General features: G+C 34.1%; 2 protein-coding genes across 6 annotated transcripts in view; one reads left to right on the top strand and one right to left on the bottom strand.

Moving 5' to 3' along the window:
• LOC142358644 (equilibrative nucleoside transporter 3-like) overlaps positions 1-25,825 on the top strand; it is a 502,369-nt gene that overhangs the window by 35,041 nt on the left and 441,503 nt on the right. The gene's annotated exons all lie outside the window — the stretch shown is intronic.
• Positions 1-25,825, bottom strand: part of LOC142358637 (uncharacterized) — a 66,545-nt gene that overhangs the window by 25,149 nt on the left and 15,571 nt on the right. Inside the window, exon 1 of one of the 5 annotated variants that reach the window (XM_075410100.1) lies at positions 21,665-21,763. The exons of 3 other annotated variants lie outside the window; for them this stretch is intronic. The gene's annotated coding sequence lies outside the window, so the exon portion shown is untranslated. Of the gene's footprint in view, positions 1-9,695; positions 10,102-21,664; positions 21,764-25,825 lie in introns of those variants that run through there. One more of the 5 variants, XM_075410096.1, reaches the window with a different exon arrangement.

Genomic DNA, 25,825 nt, shown 5'->3' with positions numbered 1-25,825 from the left:
TTTTGAAAAAAAAATGAAAGCAATTCATGTCTATTTTGTTTGAATTTCGGCAAAGTTTTACATAAAATACCTTCCTAAATTAGAAATTACAAAAAAGAAAATGTTAGCAGCATTTAGCCAATTTAGAGTAAATTTTTACCAAGTTTGGCTAAAAGAGTCAGAAGAACAGCAATGTTATCTTTCAAGCATTGTTACTATCAAGAAATGAAAAACATGTTTGAGGTGTTTAAAAAAATTGAGATAAATTTTGCGCCCACTTTTTTGCCCATTGTAGCAAGTTTTGTAAAAAACTTGCTACAATGTAAAAAACTATCCAAATTGTAAAAAAATATTAAGATTTTGAAAAAATGACGACAACATTCGAGATCTTTCTGAATTGATTAATCGTTCAGGAAATTTTAGTAGTATCAAGAACAATAACACATATCGACTAAAAAATTACAAAAAAAGTATGGCAAAGCTTGGCTCAGAAGCAAAATTGACTGAGCATCGGCCATAAATTGGTTGTACCTTAGGTAGTGTTTATTGCAACCTCGAGATTAAAAAAATCCAGATAAATTTTACGAGTTTTTGTTTGATCGTAAATTCTGCTAGATTGAGCTTGTTTTCTGTTGAAGTTTGTTTCATAATGCACCAGTGAAAAAAAAGCAGTACAAAAAGTTGCAAGCTGCAATATCTACTATGTTAGATAACACTAAGCTCATAATTCATAAAAGTTAGATCTTATTTCAGCGGCACTTTTTTTAAAGATCTGCTCAGAGATTTTGCATAAATAGAAATCTTTTCGCAGTCTTTTTCGAACATAATATGGTTCACGCTAAAGTAGTACATTTATCCAAAACAGTTTTGGACGTAAAACACTACAAGGAAGCGTGAGAGAAAACAAATTTTTGCAAAAATTGTTCTTCATGTGGTTTTTCGATACTGTTCTCACTGATTAACTTTTCACTGTCTAATTTGTTCATGAAGGCTATTGAAAAGTATTTAACAATATAATTTTATTGTGTTTAAAGCATCAGATAAAACAAAAAAAATAATTGTTACAATTGTGCGAATCAGTCAGTGAGAGTATAACAATTTCTTTTACTTCTTTAACCTGGGCGTCATTTGCGTTGTTAAAGACAATTTTTTAAAGTTCTGTCTCTATTTATAGTTTTTAAATGAATCGTCTGAGCACAATTAAAAACAGATTACATCTGTTTTGTAGTAATTAAGCAAACCTCGAATTTCCGCAATAAAGATTTGACCGCAATGAATGTCCTGTGAATAGCGCTTAGTATGAAGTACAATTAACTTGGAACTGGGGTCAGTCTAACATAGAAAAGAAATCAATAAAGTGCTAGAATCCTTAAACAGACCGGATGAAGCAAAATCGGAACCGAAAAATTTTTGACCCCTAAATTTTTTGACTTATCTGATTTATGTTGGCATCATAATAGCCACACGCTTCTGTTAAAATTAACAATTCAATCGTAATGAAGGATCACTGAAGTATTTCTTCCTCTGGAAAGTCCAATATTTTCTTTCGTCCTTCCTTTTCTCAAACATCCGCTATACGGCGAATTTGTTTAATCTCAAACGGGTTTTACTCCATCTAACAATTTTCAAACTTTTCTCCACCTGGATGATCCAACCTTTTTTAACTTCTGAAATTCAAATATAGCTCTCTTGTAGTTAATTGGCTAATGATTCAAAATTTGACGAGAACAAAAATGGAGGGTGGTAGCCTCATCATTACCAATACTACTGTAGGAACTAGCCTAAAACGACTATCTCCTATAATAAAAATTAATGTCAGCATCTAGGTTTGCCCCTTATGTGCAATGAGGGGGAGGGGCGTTTCAAATGGAGGACATTTCAAATGGGCGACACCGAAATTTTGTATCAAATGGACGACAAAAATAATTAATACATGAAAAATTGCAATATGCGCTGATAAGTTAATCCTTATTGACGAGCCAGTTGTGATAGATTGGGACGCGCTCACAAGTTCGTTTTTTGATAATTCATATCAAGTTTTACGGGCCACTGAGGTATGGCCATGGCGCACGAAGCATGGCCAGATGCTCTAAAATACATAAATTTTCCTTCCTTTCTCGTTTAAACTTGTCATTGTGGATGCTAGACGACACTGATTTTTGTTTCAACTGGACAACAAATTTATGCATTCTCAATGTTAATCCTCGCTAAACATTAAAATTTTGACAACTTTTAGTCACAAGCGTCCATAATGACAAATTTAAACGAGAAAGAAGGAAGGAAAAATTATGTATTTTACAGCATCTGGCCATGGCTCGTGGGCCTTGGCCATAACTCAGTGGCCCGTAAAACTTGATATGAATTATCATAAAACGAACGTGTTAGCGCGCCCCAATTTATCACTACTGGCCCGTCAACTAGGACTAAATTATCAGCGCATAATGAGATTTTGCATGTATTAATTTTTTTGTCGTCTATTTGATGCTAAATTTCGGTGTCGTCTATTTGAAACGCCCCCGGCACCACAAACATTATACTTTCAACCAGCCCAAAACAAACAAAATTATAAGAGATGCTAAGAGAGAGGGAATCCAGAGAGGCAAGATTTAGGCCGCGTAGTTATTATCAAGGCAGCGTCTCTAGATAAAACCTATGTCGAATTCTCCAGCTGCTTTTCATTAATCTTGCGCTTGTCACTCTACAAGAAACCTTCCAATGAAAATGCGCATCCTTTGTTTTAACCCCTCATACTATATATAGCTAGCCAGTCTGCAAGCTCCTCGTGGTATAGTTAGAGGAAGATAGGGTGATTTTCGGAAAGTTACAGGGAGAAAACTGAATAGCTTGTGGCATTTTTTGGATGGTGACATTCGAATGGAAGGAGATGACGACATACCGCCGTAAAAGAAACAAAATATTTATGAGAACGTAGAAACCATCTCTTGATGCATGCTAAATTAACTTAGTAACAAAAATTACGATGGAAAACGTTCATTTGTTCTCTTCTGCACCATTATCCAAGCAAACAACTAGGTTGATAATAAATTCGAGAACTCGTCAAATAAAAGTAGGTTAAAAGCATTTGACTTAATCTATTTTACTCGTATCCATTTCCTCAAGGTGGTTTATTTGGAGTTACTTTGCTTAGTTCTTCAGTTTGGAAGCCTTTCACACAGTTATGTGAGGCATTAAAGCATTATATAACATACAAAAATTGGGCATAAAAGTATTTCAAGCTGACATTTTTACATTAGGTTCAAGCTTTTCTAGAAATTTTAATACACTGAGCACTGAAAACAAGTAAATGGCATTCAGAAACCTCGTGGGTGCGATCAGTTTCGAACTAAAAGTCGATCTTCTAGACAAAGATTAAATATTGAAAAATAAAAGGAAAGGGCAAAGGCAAAATTCAGCGTTCATAGGATTCTAAAGAGCACTATTGAGGCATAGATATCAAAAGCTGCTAAATTTATTATAGAGATAAAATTTATCAGAAATAAAATTTTTGAAAGCAAAATATCAAGCGAAAACAACAATATTTTGACCATTCAATATCCTCGGCAAACTGACAATCTACAAGACTCCAATCACTCTAAACAATGTAACTGTGTTTCTCAAAACCACTTATTGTCAATTTGGAGCAAAATAGGGTTGGAGAAACTTAATATTCTTTTTTACAAAATTTTAGACAAAAATTGCAACGTTAACAACAAAATTACTGCAATTCTTGACATGTGGCTATTGAAGAACCGACATTTTTTTCTACCAGAAGACAAAAGGAATGATATTTTAGGCTATCGTTCCTGAGCTATTCAAGTCGAAATACGGAGAGGAAAAAGTGGTCAAATTTAATTTAAGTTTGGTTCGAATTTTTTCAACAATTGTTTTCACAAAACTCTCAAACGCTAAGAAATAACTAATTTATAGGCCAACAAAGCTAAGGATGACAAGTAAGACACAGCCGGAAGCAATAAGGACAAAAACTAACAAAAATCTTCAAAAAATCGCAGTGACTTGACATTTGCAAAGAGCTTACGGATATCTATTGTGCTGCCAAAATATTTCTCTCTCATCCGTAAAATCTTAAGTTGTTCAATTGGCCTTTTAGACTCATAAATTACCACAAAACAATGAAAAATTGGGAGTACGTGAAAAACTATGCAAACTTTACAACAGTTTGTGTTAAGGTTATCAAGACGCATATCTGAAAAATGCGCATTCTCTTTTTTAAACCTGATAACCCAATTAGACATAGATGACAATGGAGAACTGTGAATGGAAACGAAAAACGAATAATTAAAAAGTTTGTTTTCGAGGGTGGAGTTGTTTATGGTGATGGTGGTGTGTATGCGTCTGCGCTTGGGCATGAGACAAAAATGGGGATGAATGGGGTAAACATAACTTTTTTGCTCCGAATCTGTACTCAAGCTCAACTGGGTTTTGTTTGTTCAGTCAATTTTTACCGATCGACATATTCATTGTAAAAAATTGTGAGTGGTAGAACGCCCGTCAAGAATAAAGTGCTCTATCGGTTTTTTTCAAGGATTTATCGAGTTCTCAAATTTTTGTGAAGATTTCACTCTTCACTGATTTTGTTTCATCTTTGATCTTTTTCTGGCATTTTTTGTTAATTTTTGCCCAATTACTTTTATCATTTCAAATTTACGGCGCTTAATAACCATGAAGCGATATTGAGCTGTCTGTTTTTCCTCAAATTGGTTTTTTGAACGAAACAGATTTGGATTTGGATCCAAAGTTTTTGGTATTCAGAGCCATTTTTTGTTTTCAATTTTTGCTGTCTTAGTTTTTTTGTGTGATTTTCTATTAAAGCACCATAAATGCAATGCAATTTTTAAAATGCTAAAATTATGCTGATTTCTGACTTGATCTGTGGGCAACTAATGATTTTAATGGCTTAAAGAATTGTAAGTTCTGTCCATTTATTGTTCTTTATGTTGTTTTTCTACTGATTAACTTTTCACTAAAAAAGCAGTACAAAAAGTTGCAAGCTGCAATATCTACTATGTTGGATAACACTAAGCCCATAATTCATAAAAGTTAGATCTTATTTCAGCGGCACTTTTTTTAAAGATCTGCTCAGAGATTTTGCATAAATAGAAATCTTTTCGCAGTCTTTTTCGAACATAATATGGTTCACGCTAAAGTAGTACATTTATCCAAAACAGTTTTGGACGTAAAATACTACAAGGAAGCGTGAGAGAAAACAAATTTTTGCAAAAATTGTTCTTCATGTGGTTTTTCGATACTGTTCTCACTGATTAACTTTTCACTGTCTAATTTGTTCATGAAGGCTATTGAAAAGTATTTAACAATATAATTTTATTGTGTTTAAAGCATCAGATAAAACAAAAAAAATAATTGTTACAATTGTGCGAATCAGTCAGTGAGAGTCTAACAATTTCTTTTACTTCTTTAACCTGGGCGTCATTTGCGTTGTTAAAGACAATTTTTTAAAATTCTGTCTCTATTAATAGTTTTTAAATGAATCGTAAGAGCACAATTAAAAACAGATTCCATCTGTTTTGTAGTACTTAAGCAAACCTCGAATTTCTCGTATAGTTTTTGACCGCAATGAATTTCCTCTGAATAGCGCTTAGTATGAAGTACAATTAACTTGGAACTGGGGTCAGTCTAACATACAAAAGAAATCAATAAAGTGCTAGAATCCTTAAACAGACCGGATGAAGCAAAATCGGAACCGAAAAATTTTTGACCCCTAAATTTTTTGACTTATCTTATTTATGTTGGCATCATAAAAGCCACACGCTTCTGTTAAAATTATCAATTCAATCGTAATGAAGGATCACTGAAGTATTTGTTCCTCTGGAAAGTCCAATATTTTCTTTCGTCCTTCCTTTTTTCAAACATCCGCTATACGGCGAATTTGTTTAATCTCAAACGGGTTTTACTCCATCTAACAACTTTCAAACTTTTCTCCACCTGGATGATACAACCCTTTTTTAACTTCTGAAATTCAAATATAGCTCTCTTGTAGTTAATTGGTTAATGATTCAAAACTTGACTAGAACAAAAATAGAGGGCGGTAGCCTCATCATTGCCGATATTTTTGTAGGAACTAGCCTAAAACGACTATCCCCTATTATAAAAATCAACTTTAGCTTCTAGGTTTGCCCCTTATGTGCAAGGAGGGGGAGGGCGTTTCAAATGGAGGACATTTCAAATGGGCGACACCGAAATTGTCCATTTGGAGCAAAATAGGGTTGGAGAAACTTAATATTCTTTTTTACAAAATTTTAGACAAAAATTGCAACGTTGACAACAAAATTACTGCAATTCTTGACATGTGGCTATTGAAAAACCAACATTTTTTCTACCAGAAGACAAAAGGAATGATATTTTAGGCTATCGTTCCTGAGCCATTCAAGTCGAAATACGGAGAGTAAATAGTGGTCAAATTTAATTTAAGTTTGGTTCGAATTTTTTCAACAATTGTTTTCACAAAACTCTCAAACGCTAAGAAATAACTAATTTATAGGCCAACAAAGCTAAGGTTGACAAGTAAGACACAGCCGGAAGCAATAAGGACAAAAACTAACAAAAATCTTCGAAAAATTGCAGTGACTTGACATTTGCAAAGAGCTTACGGATATCTATTGTGCTGCCAAAGTGTTTCTATCTCAACCGTAAAATCTTAAGTTGTTCAATTGGCCTTTTAGACTCATAAATTACCACAAAACAATGAAAAATTGGGAGTACGTGAAAAACTATGCGAACTTTACAACAGTTTGTGTTAAGGTTATCAAGACGCATATCTGAAAAATGCGCATTCTTTTTTTTAAACCTGATAACCCAATTAGACAGATGACAATGGTGAACTATGAATGGAAACGAAATACGAATAATTGAAAAGTTTGTTTTCGGGGGTGGAGTTGTTTATGGTGATGGTGGTGTGTATGCGTCTGCGCTTGGGCATGAGACAAAAATGGGGATGAATTGGGTAAACGTAACTTTTTTGTTCAAAATCTGTACTCAAGCTCAACTGGGTTTTGTTTGTTCAGTCAATTTTTACCGATCGACATATTCATTGTAAAAAGTTGTCAGTGGTAGAACGCCCGTCAAGAATAAAGTGCTCTATCGGTTTTTTTCAGGGATTTATCGAGTTCTCAAAATTTTGTGAAGATTTCACTCTTCACTGATTTTGTTTCATCTTTGATCTTTTTCTGGCATTTTTTGTTAATTTTTGCCCAATTACTTTTATCATTTCAAATTTACGGCGCTTAATAACCATGAAGCGATATTGAGCTGTCTGTTTTTCCTCAAATTGGTTTTTTGAACGAAACAGATTTGGATTTGGATCCAAAGTTTTTGGTATTCAGAGCCATTTTTTGTTTTCAATTTTTGCTGTCTTAGTTTTTTTGTGTGATTTTCTATTAAAGCACCATAAATGCAATGCAATTTTTAAAATGCTAAAATTATGCTGATTTCTGACTTGATCTGTGGGCAACTAATGATTTTAATGGCTTAAAAATTTGTAAGTTCTGTCTATTTATTGTTCTTTATGTTGTTTTGCTACCGAGTGGTCAATTTTGACAGGTCTCATTAAAATTGTAACAATTTCTCAATGAACCTAATTGATTTTTTCAAGTTTAAAGTTTTTGGCATTGGCTTGAAAATATTTTTTTAGTAAAATGTTTGTAAATTTTTGGGACCCGAAAAATGACGTTTTTTTCCCGTAGTTTTGGCACAGTCTAAAAACTCGCGTTGATTTAGAGCTGGGACAGGAGAAGCTTATTGATGACGTAAGCATACAGCTAATAGCTTTTTTGACAAGAGACTAAACTCAAAGTTTTCAAAAACCCAAAGTTTTGAAAAGTTCTGTATCCTTTTTGTTATTTTTGCTGTCTTGCTATTAAAATTTTCAATATCAGTCAGTATTGAGGCATGACTGATTCATATACTTTATCTCAATTAAAAGCCAATTATAGATTAACAAGTTAGGGTTTTTTATTTTGTAGAATTCTGGGAGAACTTTTTTTCATTTTGATCTAAAATTGGTTTATCACTCAATTGATTCTGTTTATTTAAAATTGTTTATTTTCAATCGGATTTATAAAATCGTCTCATTGCTCGCAAAACCAAGTCGGTTTCCAAGGATGCATAAATGGAAATTTTATTGTGTCCAGTTGAAAGCGAATGCTTTCAGCCTTTGTTTCAAAATTAAAAACAGGTTTTGGAAAAACTGGCACTCGTTTTTTTATTGTTTTGTCGTACTTTTGCAACACGAAGTTCTAGTAGCTTCATACTCAAACGTGCTTGCTGCTATTAGTGGTCCTAGTTTTTGAACTTTTCTGTGAGGTTGCATTTGATTCGTAATATTAGCAACATTTTTAAGAAACAGGAAGGGTATTCAGGATTTTGATTTATTTCTGCATGAGTTGGTTATATAACTTGATAACTAAATTGTTAGAAAAAGCGTTTTTAAGTACCAAGTGCAATCCTGACAAAGCTCACTTATGACTTAGCTCCTTATTATCTAGTTTGGGTGACCGCTAATTGAATTTGGATTCATTGAGTCGAGAGGTCATTTTTACTTCTGCCCTTTAGCAAAATTGCTTTAGAAATTAGTTGATATCAATTTGTTTTGGTTTTCATTCAATGGAAACGAAGACAATTGATATTTTGAGAACTTTTTTGAGATCAAATTGAGAATTCAAAGACATTACAGTTTGATATTCTGTTTGGGAATGGGATAAATTTTGATTTTTGGATCTCAATTGTTGTGATTCTCTTTTGTAAAACTAATTGTTTACTTGATAAAATCGATTTTTTTTTACTTGAGAAATTGCATTAGGGTTGATTTCATATATGCCGTTTCGTTTCTTCGAGTGTTCATTTTAGTGGAAAAAAATTGATCTCACTGGTATGAAACTTTTTGTACAGATGTCTATCCTTTTAAAAGAAACTATCAAAGTTTGATTAATAAAATAAGAACTAGTTCTTTAAAGGCACTCTATCTCCACTTCAATTGGTAAACAATTGAAACAAGGTTGTGGATCAGCGGAGTCTGAATTCTAGGTGCCATTGTATGTTACAGAGCCTCCTCGTTAGCTTTTCTTTCTGGATTTGAATTCTAAACTTAAGGAGCTGTAAAATGGTTATCCACTCTTATCTAAGTAAAAAGTGTAGCAAAGATTTCAATTTTGGCTGGCTGAAAGGACATGCCATAATATAGTTCCCCATTATGAGTAATCTTGGAACAATAAATATCAAAATTCAGCACCAAATTTATTGTACTCAAAAAAGTTTGATGAAACCAATAATAATAGATGCAGTTATAGCTTGACTGCTTATGGTATATTTTTGGAGAAAATCTGATTACATTCCCATCATTTGTAAATAGAAACCCTCTGACTATCCCCACAAAAATCTTTGATAAATTTAAAAACTAAGTCTTTGAAAGCTACTTTTAACGCTTTAATATGATAGTACTCATATTTCTCTAGTATGTGTAGAAAATATTCCATCATTGCTTTTAAACGTGGAACAATTAAGCAAATAATAATTTCTAAATCTTTGGTTCCTAAATTATTTAAATAGTCGAAAAGAAATGTAAAAGCAAGCTGAAAGCAAGACCAATTAACTGTACCAAAAGGGAAAGCAGGCGAATTAATGAAGCAATAAATAGTGAACTTAATTTGGAAGAAATTTGAAGGAATTGGAATGAAATTAATTACCTTGAGTGACGTGAATTAGGTTAGTAGGACGCACGACACACTTGTCGGAGGGAGCGACCTTCTTTATACAATTAAATTTTCTATTAAGTTTCCCATTGAGCAGCAATCTATTTTGGTGGCGAATTTTGATAAAGTGTGAGTAATACCATCACAATAGTCAGTCAAATTACGCCATAGTTTGTTCAGCTAGCTGAACTGGTGAACTAAACTAGAGAAATACTACAATAATCGCAGTGTTACACTAGACTAAGAACGTTTGAGGGTAAAAGTCTAAAGTTTATCCTCAATTTATAAATAAAACTGCAGTCATTGAACTTGAAACACAGTAGCAGTCAAAGCTTGTCACAAACCGGTCGTTTTCTACTGACTAAGAGCATAGTATGTATTCACACACTATTAGTCTAGAGAGCAAAACCTCTCGGATTTTGACTGGAGAACAATAAATAATGCTCTTTGATATTGAACAGAAACAATTGTATTTTATCACGCACAATGCGTGTAGCTGAACAAAAAGCAGATTTATTTTTCAAAAAAAGGTCAAATTAATTTGAGAACAAAAGAATACTACCAAATGCTGAATCATTTATTGATCGTAAAACTAAATAATCCTCGCTCACAAAACGTGCTTATGAGTGGTGTATATTCTTGTTAAGCTATTGAGTTTAATGAATTTTATGACAAAAAGGCTCTGCGTGTCAAAGGCACTGACAAAACCACTGAAATTATAAATAAGTTTACGGCAAACAGCTTTGAGCACAAAACTCTAAAGAGTGGTTATAGCTTGAATTTATAACCAAAGTTCTTAGTTATTACAACAAAACAGAGGTCTTTTAACTTTTGAATGGCAACTAAACCAGTCAGACTATAAGCGTGAAGAATAATAATAAGTGAACGAACTTTCAAGTTTAAAGACCGCTTGATTGTTTTGACTCCGACTTCTTATACCGCCGAGGTATACATGTTTAATACGCTCGGTGAAAATTTAATCCTTCAGCGTAACAACAGCTTTTAACAAAAAAACAATGACACTCTTTTCTGTATTCAAGACTGCAAGCAGAAACAAGCTTAAGAAGTTCAATGACATTTACAAAGAAAACTGAACACCTTTTTGAGTTAGATTTATTTAGTCTGATCTCAGTCCAACCTCCAATCAAAGACAGATCTTTCATTATCAAAAATCAGTTATAGGAAACAGTAAGAATCGTAACATGAAGAGAGGAAACTTAGGAACTCCTGGTGCGCCATTAATTTGCAGAACGTTCTTTTTGGAAAAAATGAAAAAAAAAAATCGTGAGATCTTTTGAAATTTTCTCAGATTGAAAATACAGCCGCAAGGAGTTGTCCGAATGTCACGTTTCCCCAGAAGAACGATTAACACTGAAAAAATCAACTTTTTTACATAATCAAGTGAAGATTGATGAAACTACAACAAACTACGCGTCTAGTCTCGAATTAAATAATCTCCCAGCGCCGATGTTTCACTCTGAATCCACCCCTAATTATGATGTATTGCGTATTCCACTCCTATTTATCGGGGGAATGAGTGAAGGAGTTCAACTCTATTTGCAGAGAGTGTAACTTAGGGTGGACTGATAAAAAATTTACACTCTTACATTATGACCATTATAATCAAATTGAAACGTCTAGAGCTATTATCAGTTGGCGCAAAGGTTAGTGCAAAAAGTGAAAGAAATATGTACGTCAGAAGGATGATGGGGTGATCAATCCTCACTACCTCCTTCCTTTTGTATTTTTTAAAAAATTACACTCTTATAATTACACTCTTTCACCCTTAATTGAGCGGAGAAACGGGTGTATAATTTTTTATTTTTAAACTCTTTATACTCTTTTACCCCTAATGTTTTGGGAAAGTGCTCGGAACGGGTCTATTCATCATTCTCATCCAGTTAATCAAAATAGAAGTAAATTGTAATTCTGGTGGTCTAGAGAGGAAAAAATTTAAATCGCTTGATAAACGAGATTGGGTTACTAAAAACCGTTGGAGCGTTCACTAATTCGAAAATCTTTTCAGAGTTATTTTTCAAACAATCGATAGTGTTTCAGAAAAACCTAAATAAGGGCGGAAATACATTTTTATACAAACTCCAAACCCTTAGAGTATTACAGCGCTAGAAATTACTGCATAATTAGTTAATAACTAATCAACTATTTTTCCACATTTTTTTCAAAATAATGAGAAATTTATCCCAACCCAACTTTTTTGTTCTTCTACTTGAGCTCATACTAGGCAAACCAGCAAAGATGCGGTATTATTTTCAAGCAATTTTCTTCTATAAGGAAAAACCACAAGAAAATAAATTTTTTCAGTTTAATTGTTTAATTCAAAGTTACTCATAGGTTCTATGTGTTTGTGAATAAAAGCATCAACTTTAAACATATCTCAGTAGCTCCGACTTGCTCAAAAAAATTTTTAAGTCTCGACTGAGATATTTTTAACTTTTTCGACACTTTCTTGTAAAAAAGAAAATTTTTCGCACAGCAATATAAATTCAGCAGAACTGGACTGTAATCATTTCCTTTAAATCAAGTTGAAAACTCTGCAGACAGTTTTATTTCAAAGTGAAGACTTGCTATCATAACTTGTGTACTTGACATCAAGCGAGGAAAGCGAATTCGTGCAATTTGGCCCTCGAATGTAAAAAAAGATTGCCGCCTATACGTGGAGTTCTTAATTACCCTTGTGAATTACAATTACGTTCACGATTTTGAAAGATTTTAACCGCAAAGCGTAAGTGGAATTCACTCGAGTAAAACGTGGAAACTTATTACTTATTTTTTCATGAAAAAGTAGATCAAGAAAACTGTTCTGAGGATTGAGTACGAATGATTGCAAGTGTAATTCGCAAATTCACAAGTGTTTTTAGCACCTGGATCATAGTAACATAGTAAATCAGCGCTGAATCATAGTATTTCTCAGTCTGTGTTTTTACTATGAACATATTATGATCATGTCATTTTTTACTATGAGAAGTGTAAATTCAGACAAAAAAACGAAGTCTGTTGAGCGTAAAAACAGCAGTAAATCCTTAAACTTAGCTGAAACTGTTCAAACTTATCTTTCAGCTTTTTTTTCTGATCAGAACTCATATCATAGTAATATAAATTGTTACAGAAAGAGCACCTATCGCAGCAGTAGAGCACTTATTACAGCATGTACAATAATGTTGTTAAGTAAACAGTAATGATTGAGCTTTATTGTGCTTTCCAGAACGCAGTTATACCCATTCCAATGTAATAATAGGAAAAACCTAATCCATAGCCGGTCTGACCTCATTCGGGGTTGTTACAGATTCTCAAAACCACAAAGGTTTTTAATCATTTTTTGAGTCTTCTATAGTCAAGTTAGAACGGTTCATCAATTGGAAGATTGCACAGATGGCCTTCTTTGAGTTATTCGATGACCATTTTTGTAAAACCTATTTTACACTAAAATGCTGCTAATTTCGTCTCTTTTCTTACAATTTTTATTCAAATGAGGTTAAGTGTATTAAATGTATACTACATTAGACTTAACGTAGTTACGCATTTCTTTTGTATTGCTATCTTTTTTCATGACAAGAAGTAGCTAGCTTATAGTAGATCTAAAAACTGTCAACTTTCAAGCAGATCAATACCACTTAAAAGACAGTAGAAATAGACGAAAAAAATTTTTCGAGGAACCGCAAAAAACTAGGAACACGTTGACCACTCCTCAAAACTGAAAATCCAAATAACAGGATTCTGCCTATTAGAACAAAAAAAGATGATTGAATGTACAACAATGAGTTTTTTTGCTCCAAAATAGTGTACGCAGTTAAAAGTTTCAGCAAAAATTCGATGATCATTTGCTTTGAATGCTGACAAATAAGAAAATGAGAACATTGAAACCAATTGGAAAATAATTTGAGCGGTCTGTTTTTGATGAATAAAAATGAATCTGTGACATATTTGTAAACAACTTTGCATCTAGCTCCTGAATAAATTCACCTACATCGATCGTTCTCAAATCAGTATTATTTCGAATGCTGTTTTCTCAATCATTTTTCTCGACCACAGAAATAGAAAACAGCAAACTAGCTTTCATTAAATTACAGCTTTTCACCTCAGTAACAGTTGTAGAAAATTCTATTTCTAGTTTTCAATTGTAAAGTTTCAACAAAATGTTTTTGGGCACTCTTCTTTTGTAGTCGGAAGTGACTCCGTTCAATCTCGATACAGAGAAGAGTCTGATGTTGATGTATAAACCTATTCGTGAGATCATGTTATGTTAAAATAGCAGAATATGTAAAATAGTAGAAGTTAAATAATGCGGCGATTACAAATGATTAGTTTCTTGGACGCTAACTTTTGATGTGACCCGAGAATCTTATTATAGAAAAATTTTGAAATTTTTTCGTTCACTGGACACGGCACGCAACATTGGGTCCAAAAATAGCATACAAGCTGATGATTTTGCAGGCCTACTGTTTAAGGGGTTTTGGATACAAAATTGGGGAAAAAAATTGATAAAGTAAATTATCGATAAAAATATGAATAAAAATATGAATATGGAAAAGTGGAAATAATTGATTTTCAGGGCAGTGTGGCTATATGCTGTTCAAAAATTTTATCATCTCTGAGAGCGCCAAATATTTCAACAATTTAATCATCAACAGTTATGGGCAAATGCAATCTGAAGAGTCTTCGTTTTTTAATCGTTCTCAGTTATAAAGCTGAAAATTTTACCTTCTATCATCCTACAAATTTGACATCCAATTTAATTGTGTGTATAATTAACAATGATGCTCGTTAATGTGCGTTTGTATATGATGTTCCGACCCGAGCTCATCTACATTTTTGACTTAATTGTCAACATAATGATGAGATAATTCAAAACAGATGTTTGAGATTAAAAACATCGTTACAAAACAGAATTACTAATTGAATGGCATAATACCATGCTTCATTACGGCAAGATCTCAAGATCTGCCATTAGACAGATTACGAGAGAAAAACAAACAACAAAATAAGCAAAAACAAAAATTTTTCAGCGAATGTGCTTAAAGAAGAGAAAAAGAAACGCAAATACTGACCATTCACAAAAATTTCATGAGAACGCATATTGTCAAACAAACAAAAATCAGTTATGACACGATACCAATGAAAAACTAGTTTTTGAATTACAAGGAATTGGACGGAACCTCTCAATGATGAGAATAAATTACAAGCTGACGAAAAGAACAAAAACTGAAAAGTATAAAAATCTTTGAGAAAAAACAATATCGTAAACCTTAAAACTAATTGCTTTAAACTGAGTGCATTGAGCGACATCAATCATTCAGTCCTCAATTGGAAGCTTATGAGACCAGTCAGCATTTTACGAATACATGAAGAATTCAAAAAAAAGCAAAAACAGCAAGTTCAAAAAAAGGAGCGAGAAGTGTCGAAGCCAAAAAAATGAAATTTTTTCACAGCAATGGAGTTCTTTTTTTAACAATATGACTTCAGAAAATGTAGAGACAAGTATGAACAAATAAAATAAAACCACGAAATTGTTGAGAAAAACCGTTATATCTGTGATACCTGAGTACATTTTACATTTAATTTATTTATTTGGTGCAGTAAATTTCATATGATGTATTTATTTAGCTCATTTCATTTACCCGTCATTTCTCATTTCATTCACAGAAGACGAAGAACCGCATCTCGAAGATTCGGCGAACTTCCTTTGATTGTCGAAACGATATGGATCTGACTCCAGCAGCGGGGAGGACAATACGGTCGCTCTTATCCAAAACGATTTTGCAAAAAAACAACCTCTGAAAAAGCCGATCAAAATCGGCAATATATCGACTACTCTACTTGTGGACTCCGGGAGCGCATGTAGCCTTCTCGCGTTGCTAGTAGTGAAAGGCAGTCCCCACACTTTCTGGATTTACGAGAGCGCAAGCCCGCAACTCAGGACCTTCTCGAATTAACCGATTCGCTTTGAAGGTAAAGTACAGGCTCCAATTTCGAGCAATGGAAGGACTTCAAATTCGGCCATATTCACGGTCGTCGCTGATGGCTTGAAATTTCTAATCGGTCCAGATTTGTTCGATCAATTAGGACTAGCTGTAACGCAATCCTCCTCATCCCCAGGTAATCAAGTCAACACCATTTCACCCTCTTTAGAATTCAAAGAACATATTGCACTAACATTTCCTAACTTAATCTCTCGCATGCGAAGATCAAAAAATCAAGTTGCTAAATCAAATTTTCACAATTCTTTTCATCCCAGACATCAAAAGGGTAGACGTATACCTATTAATTTTCAGGATAAAGTTAACAACAAACTCAAAAATTCATTAGATGAAAAAAACAATTGTCCTGATAAGTATTTCATTTCCAGCACTCTAGTCACCGTTAAAAAAGACCAGACAATCAAACTTGCACTGAATTTAAAAATACCGAATAAAGTTATTCACAAAAACAAATACCAAATGCCTAATATTGATACGCTTATCGAATCTATATCTCAACAAATTAGTGCTCCCGCATCACAAAACTCGCCTTATTTCTCTATACTACACATGAAATTAAACTTAATCTTAGATCCTGACACAGCAAACCACTTTAACTTTAATTTGATTAGCGGCGACATGACATGCACTTATCCAATTCAAACTGGATTTTATGGTTTAACAGATATGCCGGCAGAGCTTCAAAAAGCAATGGACTACACTCTTATCCGTCTAAAGAAGGCCTATTGTTTTCTTGATGATATCTTTATTGCAAGTAAAGAATCGGAGGAAGAATATAAACAATTTGTTCTAAATTATCTCAAGCGGTTGGAAGACGGAAATCTTAGGATAAATCTCCTAAAATGCCATTTTTTTAAACTAGAGATTGATTGGCTTGGATATCATATTTCCCAATCGGGTATTTCGACCATTGAGATCAAGACCTCAGTTAACTTAGCTCTTGAAGTATAAAGACACTTACGAAACTTCGCTCTTTTCTGGGCTCATTACACTACATCATTAAGTTTATTCCAAATCTTGAACAAATTAGCCACCCACTCTGTCATCTATTGAAAAAATCATCTAAATTTATCTAGACTGACCTACATGAAAATCGTTTTACTGAAAAAAAGAATCGCATTGCGAATGCCACTGAAAATAGACATTACAACCCGCAACTCGATACACGCGTAAAATGCGAGGCTTCTCGCTGCGGTCTTGGAGCGGCACTTGAACAGTTAACAGTTGATGGATGAAACCAATTGCGTTTTCATCTCGATTTCTAAATTCTTAAGAAGAACGATATAGTGTTAATGAACTAGAAATTCTCGAGGTAGTTTGGTCTATTGAATACATTAAAAATTACTTGTACGGCAAAAACTTTGCAGTAATTACAGATAATAGAGCCCTTCTTTCTATATTGAAACAAAATTGTTCAAATAAATCATAAAACAGTCGCTTAACTCGCTGGATCGATAGAACACTACCTTTTCAATTTGAAATCGAACATTTGCCAGGGGCAAAAATGGGATTAGTGGATTACATTTCACGACATCCAAACCAGAAAATTAAAAAAGTGTCTGCATACGATGGGGAATTTATCGTTGCCAAATTAAAACTACATCCGTCAATTCATTAAAGTTAAAATCTAGTGAATCCACACCTCATTTACACAATTTAATTCAAGCACATGATCCCGCACCCCAAATCACACCTAAATTTGAACCTACAACTAATGCGATTAATTTAATTAGCAAAATTGCTACCCGTGTACATAAGCATGATTGATATTTATCCCCCGCGCCGCCAAAATCAATTTACAAGAACAAGCTGTAATTTGAACAATTTAAAATATGCATAACCCGCGTCGCAAATACCATTTAACACCTCACTCGCTAAGCGAAATTTAATTCAGTTTAAACAATTCTTCCAAAATCGGAATGAAAAAAATTAAAATCATTCTCGAATTAGGTCGCACGAATCTTCTTCAAAGTTTGCTTCACATTTTGAAAAAATCTGACATTAACAACACCACTTCAAATAACAAAAAAATGCCTTCTAAAAACGAATTACAAGAGTTCGATTCAACGACTCCTCACGCCTCGCGAATTCAACCTCTACTCTTACAAGCTCTTCTCGCGGTGCAAATCAGCCTCCAAATTCCCCAATTGCTACTCGCACCGCGAATCGCCTTCCCATTATAACATCCCCAACTTCCCCAGCCCTATCATCAAACATAAGTACTCGCCTAACACCCAGCACCAAATTCCTACATTCAACAATATAGTGAATACGATTTTCAATAAATCATTGATCGCAGCCCTCACTAGCAAAGACGCCGTCCTTAAAGAGGTCCGTGATTCTATTGTGACAAACAACGAAAGTTGTCTAAAAGAACTTGACCCCCATATAAGTTTATATTGGAGAGACCTCCATGTTCGCTCCGGCTGCGTCTGTACAGACGACATACACGCGAGCCACCCAGGTACCTGTGGAAAGATATGCTTCACCACGCTCTGCTGGTGGCCATAAATGTACCCCGAACTAATAGCCTAAGCAACGGAGTGCAAAACTTGCACAGCAAGCGGTAAGAATCTTAAGTCTTTCATCCCCGCTAGGCAATTTCGTTCTCATATGCTGTGCGTTGAACCGAATCAGGAAATCCAAATCGATTTTGGAGGACCAATCTTCGACGAAAAGGGTAAAGAAGTATATTTCTAAGCCGCCATAGATCGCTTCTCTAAGTATCCCACTGCATGTATATACGAAAAAGCTAATGGACCAAATGGTTTAAAATTTTTGGACATGTACCTTGAAAATCACGGAATCCCTCGTTCTATTCGACTGGATCAAGCGAAATATTTGATTGAAAATCAAGAAAAGACCTTCGGCAATAAAAATAATATTGAAAGTATTGAGGCTTCTGTTAACCACCATCGTGCTATTGATTTGGTAGAAAGACTAATTCAAACGATTAAGAATAGACTGGCATGTGTCAAAGAAGAAAAATCGGCCGAAAACTTATTTCATGAAAAGCATTCATTGAAGATCATTATTCACCAATTGCGATTATACAAACAGAAAACAACAAAGATTTTGCTCCTCGAAGCACATTTTCGAGGGGAAACCTATTAACCCGTTGAGCGTCATCTCTACTAAACCTTAACTATCTAATCTCTCTTATTGTAAACCACTTTTTAGATGAAGACACAGTCACACCCGAGGACATTCTACCTGACGATAAGTGGCTGAATGGATACAGGAGTGATATCGAAGTCGAGTTGGGAATGACTCGGGAAACGCCGGAGGCTAGCGAAAGGCAAAGAGAAAGCACGGACGGCGCGTCTAGATTTTTCCGCTCTGTTGTCTGCAGAACGATCCCACTCTCAAAGAGGGCAGTACAGCTCAAATGGGCCCAAGAGATTCAAGGCAAACGACGCTCCAAAAAGAATCCGGAGGGACTGTATGAATTTCTTGCTCCAGGCCCAAACATTCTAAAAATGAGCCCCACAAATTTAACGATAAAGGATCCAGGAAAACCTATGGTCATTGTGCGGAACAGTGATATAGCCAAATTCGGGACTCTTCAGGAGAGACAAACTCAATTAGAGGTCTACGCAGATCGACGTGGACCGTGAACCTGTGAGAAGCTGGTGGAGGAATAGATCCAGAGTCACGTAAATCAATTTACTCGCAAGCTCAAGGGTGACAGGAAGATGAAACACCGCAGGCGAGAACCCAGTAGTGGAGTTTCATCTTTCCGTTCAAACGATTCACGCGCGATGCGAGGGCGCATACCAAAAATACCCAACTTCCCAATTCGAAACAAACGTAACGAAGAACAAGCAGCTTCACCAAGCGAAACGATACTTCCGCCGCAATCAGCATCAGCGTCAGCCTTCCAACACGTTGTACCCGCAGCCTCCACGTCGCAGGGCAAACGTACATTTGACAGGATCCGCCGTAGCCCTTCATATTACGGCTTTGACAATTCTTCCCCTTACTCGACCATCACAGTACCGCCAAAACGCCCACGCCGAGCGGAAGATGTCAAAAACTCTCAGCTCCCGCCTGCTTCGGTTGTGGAGACAGTCCAGACAATTGCTACTCAAAAACCTGAGCAGACAAACATTTCGCCCGTTATTGGTGAAGTATCACCCCCGATCCTTGCGTTCGCTTCTTATTTGACCAGCAGATCCAACCTTTGGATGAGGACATCAGGTCGATGTCAGTATTCGATGATGAGAAACGAGAGGTCGATGATTGAACTATATGCAGATCATAAACCTGTGAAAACTGTAGAACTTATAGTTTAGTATTATTTTATTATTAGATAAGATAAACAGTACATATATTGTTATTATATACCGGTGAACAAGTATTAAATTGGAAATATTGTTACTACTATTATCCACAAAGAAAAAATTGTACAATAAGTACAATTTTTCTTTTGTCACAACGAGGGGTATGTGATACCTGAGTACACTTACATTTAATTTAATTATTTGGTGCAGTAAATGTCATATGATGTATTTATTTCGTTCATTTTGTTTGCCCTTCATTTCTCATTTCATTCCTGTTCACACTTCACGTCACGAGTTGCTTTTATTTCATCTTAACTTGGATTCCCGCTTCGTGATCAGACATGTCTGATTACACGCTCATGCTTTGTTTTAAAGTATTTTTATACTTATACTTTCGCTTTTCCAATTCGCTAAAAATGCGCTAATTTATGCCCCAATGAGAAGACAAGGATGTTTGTCAATCATACGTCATCAACAGGACTTCACAATAAGTCTCATGGTTATGAAAACAACAACAAATACATGCGGAAACCAAAAATTCAGTAGAATAGTGAGAGAAGAAAATGTCACCATTTAAACCATGAGTGATTCTGTGAAAACTTTATCTATAATCCATGGAACGTCTTCTATAAGCCAATCGGAACTATCAATGTTAGAATACGAGATAAGATGTGCAAAAGAACCAAATTTACAAAAAAATATCTACATTTTTTTTAAAAAAAATTTATGAAAACTTGTGGCATCGGAGTCATAAAACCAATAGTTAAGATATAACAGCTGACCAGATTAATTATGGTTATAGTAAAAAAAGAAAGGGGCCCTGTCTTTACTGACACTGACTTAAAGTTCACGAAAATAAGCTTAATAATGGTTAGTGTCCAAAAACTTTTTTTAAAAGCCTTAACAGCCACTAAGTTCCATAGCACTCAACGGAAGTCAATAAGTTATGCCTCCATTAGTGACAAAGTTATGCCTCCATAAGGAGATAAGGATGTTTTTCATCTTTAGGTCATCAATAAGACATTACAATAAGTTTTATGACTATGAAAACAACAACAAAAGCAGGCAAAAACCAAACATTTTAGTAGAAAAGTGCAAGAAAGCATCGAAACCATTTAAAACATAAACCTTTCTCCGAAAACGTTATCTAGAAACATTTATCTAGAAACGTCATCTCTGAAAACATTTTGTAGCGTGAAATGTAATTTTGAAATAATGTTTACATAGAAAAGACCTAATTTGAACAAAAATTACGCTAAAAGTGAACAAAATCGTGTAATTATCACGTGATCACACAAAACTTTAAACCTCGACAACTCCTCAAAAAATTCGAAATTCAAAAAATCTTTGTTTGTATTCTACGATGGACGGGCTTTTTAATGATACCACTCACATTTCTCTACGATGAATATATCGATCGGTCAAAATTGTCTGAACAAAAAAACCTATTTGAGTATATAGTTCGTCCCCCCACAAGTGGGGTGGGAACATTTAACCAAGTCACCCGTAAATCAGGAACAAAGTAAATTTATTTGAAATAATTAATAAGTTTATTTCTTTTGTTAATGTATCTGGGACAGAGACCGTTTCAAAATACCTTCGAGACGAAAAGTTTATGTGAAAACTTATCTAGGAAATGACATTTAAATAACTGACCCTCCAAAACTGTTTGATCACAACTCACCTGAACTTTGGTTGTTGAAAATGTTATTAATCCATACAAACAACACAACAATATGTGGAGAATTTAGTATTAGCATTATTGCTTTGATTAAATTAAAAATTGTGACGCAACGCAAGGGCGGACTTGGCAGTAATAGTAATAATAATAACAATTCGCCTTTATTTTTGCATAGCTATAAAAAGAGAATCGAACAGTCATCAGAGAGTTAAGGCGTGTAGGCGCAAAGTCTTTTTTAACCGCAACTCGACCTTAGAGGACAAAAAGAAAGAATGAAATTAAAAAGCGTGAAAAGAAAGATTTATACAAAATAGAATACAGTAAGACAAATCTACATCTACTTCTTCTTCTGTAGAACAGGAGGGGAGGGGTGTAGGTTGTTGTCACTTGAAGGAGAGACTATCACTTCCAGCCGGGGAATTAAACTGAGGACAGAAAAATATAAGGAAAAACAAAGTACAGGAGAACAAAAATGAGCAAAAATAGGAAATGGCATTTAGGTACACGCTACATTGTGAGCAAGGTATGGCTGAGAGCAGGAAATTAATACCAGATAAATTATTCAACTTCGTTCACAATTTTTTTCACTTCCCGGGTTATTCACTTCCGGTTTCTATTTTGCAAAACTTTAACTATTGACTGCGTGAAATACTTTTTCAGTGATTCGGTTGCTAAATCAAACAAACAAACACCGTTTTGTGGCCTTTTCAGAACTTACTGCTCAGAATAAACGATGAAAAATTGATACCATGGGTGTGTTTTTAAATTTGGTGACATTTCTGGTGAAAAATCTCCGAATAAGTCTTCTCAGCCTATAACCTTAGTCAAGTATGTGCACCTTAACAAAATAGGAAGTTTTCAAGAGACCACTGAAAACTAGTTCAAACAAAGAAGGCTCGGAAATGTGCGTTTGCATATAATGTTCCGACCCCGCTCATCTACATTTTTCACTTAATTGTCTACCAAATGAGGAAGAGATTAAAAAAATTAACATATCGTTGGACAAACTACTAAATGAATAAAACAATATAACTTAGAAGGCCGATGAGACCTGTCATTAATATGACTACCAAAAAAGACGGCGATAAAAACAAATAAATACAAATTTTAATTACGACCAAAACTCGTTGTCCATTTTTTAAAACAATGAAAAACCAAATCAAATGGCATCAGATGAAACGTAAACTAAAGAAGATGAACCCGTACGTCATTAGAAAGAAATGGACTTTTCCTCAATGCGACTTGTTAACAATTCGACTAGAATAGAGGAAAAGGGGCAAAGTTTTAAACAAAGCTTTTTTGAAAAAAATTAAGGTCAAACAGATTAGTAACATTATGCATCAACTGAAATCATTGACAGATTAATTAATAACTGCGTAGAGAGTCATTCAGACGGTTCATTAATCACGATATCTCAAACGACCACAAAAAGAACGACAAATACAGGCAAAAAGAAAAATCCCAAATTTGCTTTAAAACGGGGTCCCAGCCAAATAAATAATCAGCTGTTCAGTAGGTATATTGAAAAATTTTGATTGCATTTCAAATGGCCAGAGGACTATCAATTATTGTGACACTGTGAAAAGAAAACAAAAACCTCCAAAACTCGCGAATATGTAAAAATCACTAATATATTATGAAAAATCGTTCCAATCGTTCTCCCAAAAGCATGACGATTTGAGGAAAAACAAACCGTTATGAAGAGCAAATTGCTGTTCATTAGATAAGGGATGTGACTTGTCTATAGAGACACAAAGCTACAAATTAACAGAAATAAGATTGGCAAAACTGAGAAATCCATTGTCTTCTTTTAAAAGCAAATATTTTTAAAAATCATAGCCAACATAAACTTTTAGACAGTTTATCTTCGAAAACTAATTGCGCCTGTTATTGATGAGACGAAGTCATAAGACTATAAATTAACATTTAATACAAATAGTTAAAAATTTTCACGAACAATTTTACGAAACCACAGCTTGGAGTCATTAAATTCATTGAAAAATAAACTCAAGAAATTGAATTATCACTTGCGTCTTCTCTTGATATCGTATAGTCTTTTTTATAAAACGACAATCTCAAAAAGAAAACAGAATGAACCACAAAAACTGAAAAGTATCTAAAACTCACAGAATTCTTCTGAAACAAAATGTCTAAGCCCTTAACACCTCAGTCAAAGTGTTCAAGCAACAGACAAAATATTCTTCGATTCAACAACAACATTAACGAAATCCCTAAATGATGAAGCTAAGCTACGAAAATGATACAATATTATAAAATACGAAGAAAAGAAAAACAGAGGTTGAATACTTACTTTTTTGAAAATTAATTTGATAGTCAATAAAACTATTAGCTATATGTCAATATCAGTTATCAATTTCATTTATATATCAATAAGTGGCCATTGAGACCCTTTATTATCCAACAATTGGCATACGAGAACAAATACGAGAACAAAAACAAAAAAAAACAACCAAGTTCTGCAAGAGAAGGGAGTCGCAGCCCTTAAAACCATTATTTATAAAAAGAATAAATAAATTCAATGACAGATTTTGTAACACTTATTTCAGTTAGGTTGTTAAGTAATGATGATTTACCAAAGATACGAAAAGAACAGAAAAAATGGGCAATCAAACACAAAAATCACAAATTTTGTATGAAAACTTGTAGTACCAAAACCAACAAGCCGTTATTTGTAATAAAAACCAACATCAAGATTGGTTTGTATCCAATAAGAAAGAAGGTTTCACGTCTAATTACTGAGAATAGGCTAACTGTTGACATAAATAAGATAAAACCACCAAAATTTTCCCAAAACAAATTTATTCGATGTCATAAGAGACATTAGATAACAACCGCTTGCATTGAACAGTTTCAGATACAATTCTTGAAAACGACATTTGAATCTTTGATTGGTTAGACTTAGTTACCAGTCTGCAAAAATAAAAAAAATTGAAGGCAAAAAACACAAATTCAGTTAAAGTTTACTAAAACTCAAAGCCATAAACCATAAGATTTTCTGAAAACATACTATATTTACATTCCGTCTCATTCTTACGTAGTTGGGAGCTGCCTTTCACGAAGCCGTGAAATGAGAATGTTGTCAGTAATTAACATTAAAAAACAAAAAAAAATTTATTTTGAAAAAAAAGCGGAACCAAAATAAAATTTTCTGTTTGTAGGAATCTATGATGATATCAAAACTATCGCTAATTGTGCAAGGCGTCTAACAAACCACCTAAATGTTCCAAATGTTTGCGATTTAGACCAATTGTTAAGAGAAATATTCCAAAGAAACGTATGCATTCCGTATAATTGTGGATTCGTATAATGATTCGTATATAATTGTCTTCCGTATAATGATTTTGTCATCGGTTTTTAGTTCTCCACCTTCAGCAAACTAAAACAAAAATGTCCAAAGGAGCAAATTTTGTGCAATTTTTGGTGAGAAAAGTTTATCAAATTTTTAGGCCAAAAAACTCCAATCAGACAATCCAGCAACGCTGTTTTTTCTCTTATGGTAACAATAACACTCTACCGTTTAAAATTTTAACTTATTTTAACTTATATTAGCACAACTGAGCCAAATTTTAGCAAAAATTACGGAAAATGTGAATAAAAAACTGTCGAATATTCACAAAATTTCAAACCTCGATAACTCCCTGTAAAAAAACTAATATCGAAAACAATCTTTTTAAGTCTATTCTATATTCTATATTCTAGATGTACGTGCTTTTCATTGTTACCACTGACAACACGATGGATATATCGATCGACCAAAATTGACTGAACAAAAAAAACCCATTTCAGTATATAGTTTCTCCCTCCCCACTAAAGTGGGGTCGGAACAATAAAACTGAACGACGCATCAATAATGCTATCGTTTCTGTGCAAAAAACCGAATAACACATGAAGTAAAGACCTTCCAGAGATTTAATTGGTCTTATAAGTGATATATGATCAAGAGTGTTTCCAATGGTGTTTAGGATATATACGAGACTCTCGTGTTTTTGTAAGCGTTTCGACATTGTTAAACAAATTCCGGAGAAATATATTGTCTTTTTGAAGCCCTAAAACATTTTAAAGTTAGGTAAATATTTTCGATAACAAGTCCGAAAGCTGCGGTCCATTTTATTCAGTTTTTCCGCAACTCAGCGCATGATTAAC

The sequence above is a fragment of the Convolutriloba macropyga genome, chromosome 2 (assembly GCF_964194025.1).
Source record: "Convolutriloba macropyga chromosome 2, txConMacr16.3, whole genome shotgun sequence".
NCBI classification, from domain to species: Eukaryota; Metazoa; Xenacoelomorpha; order Acoela; family Convolutidae; genus Convolutriloba; species Convolutriloba macropyga.
Note: the sequence above shows the minus strand (reverse complement) of the source record. Positions and strands in the feature narration are given on the sequence as shown.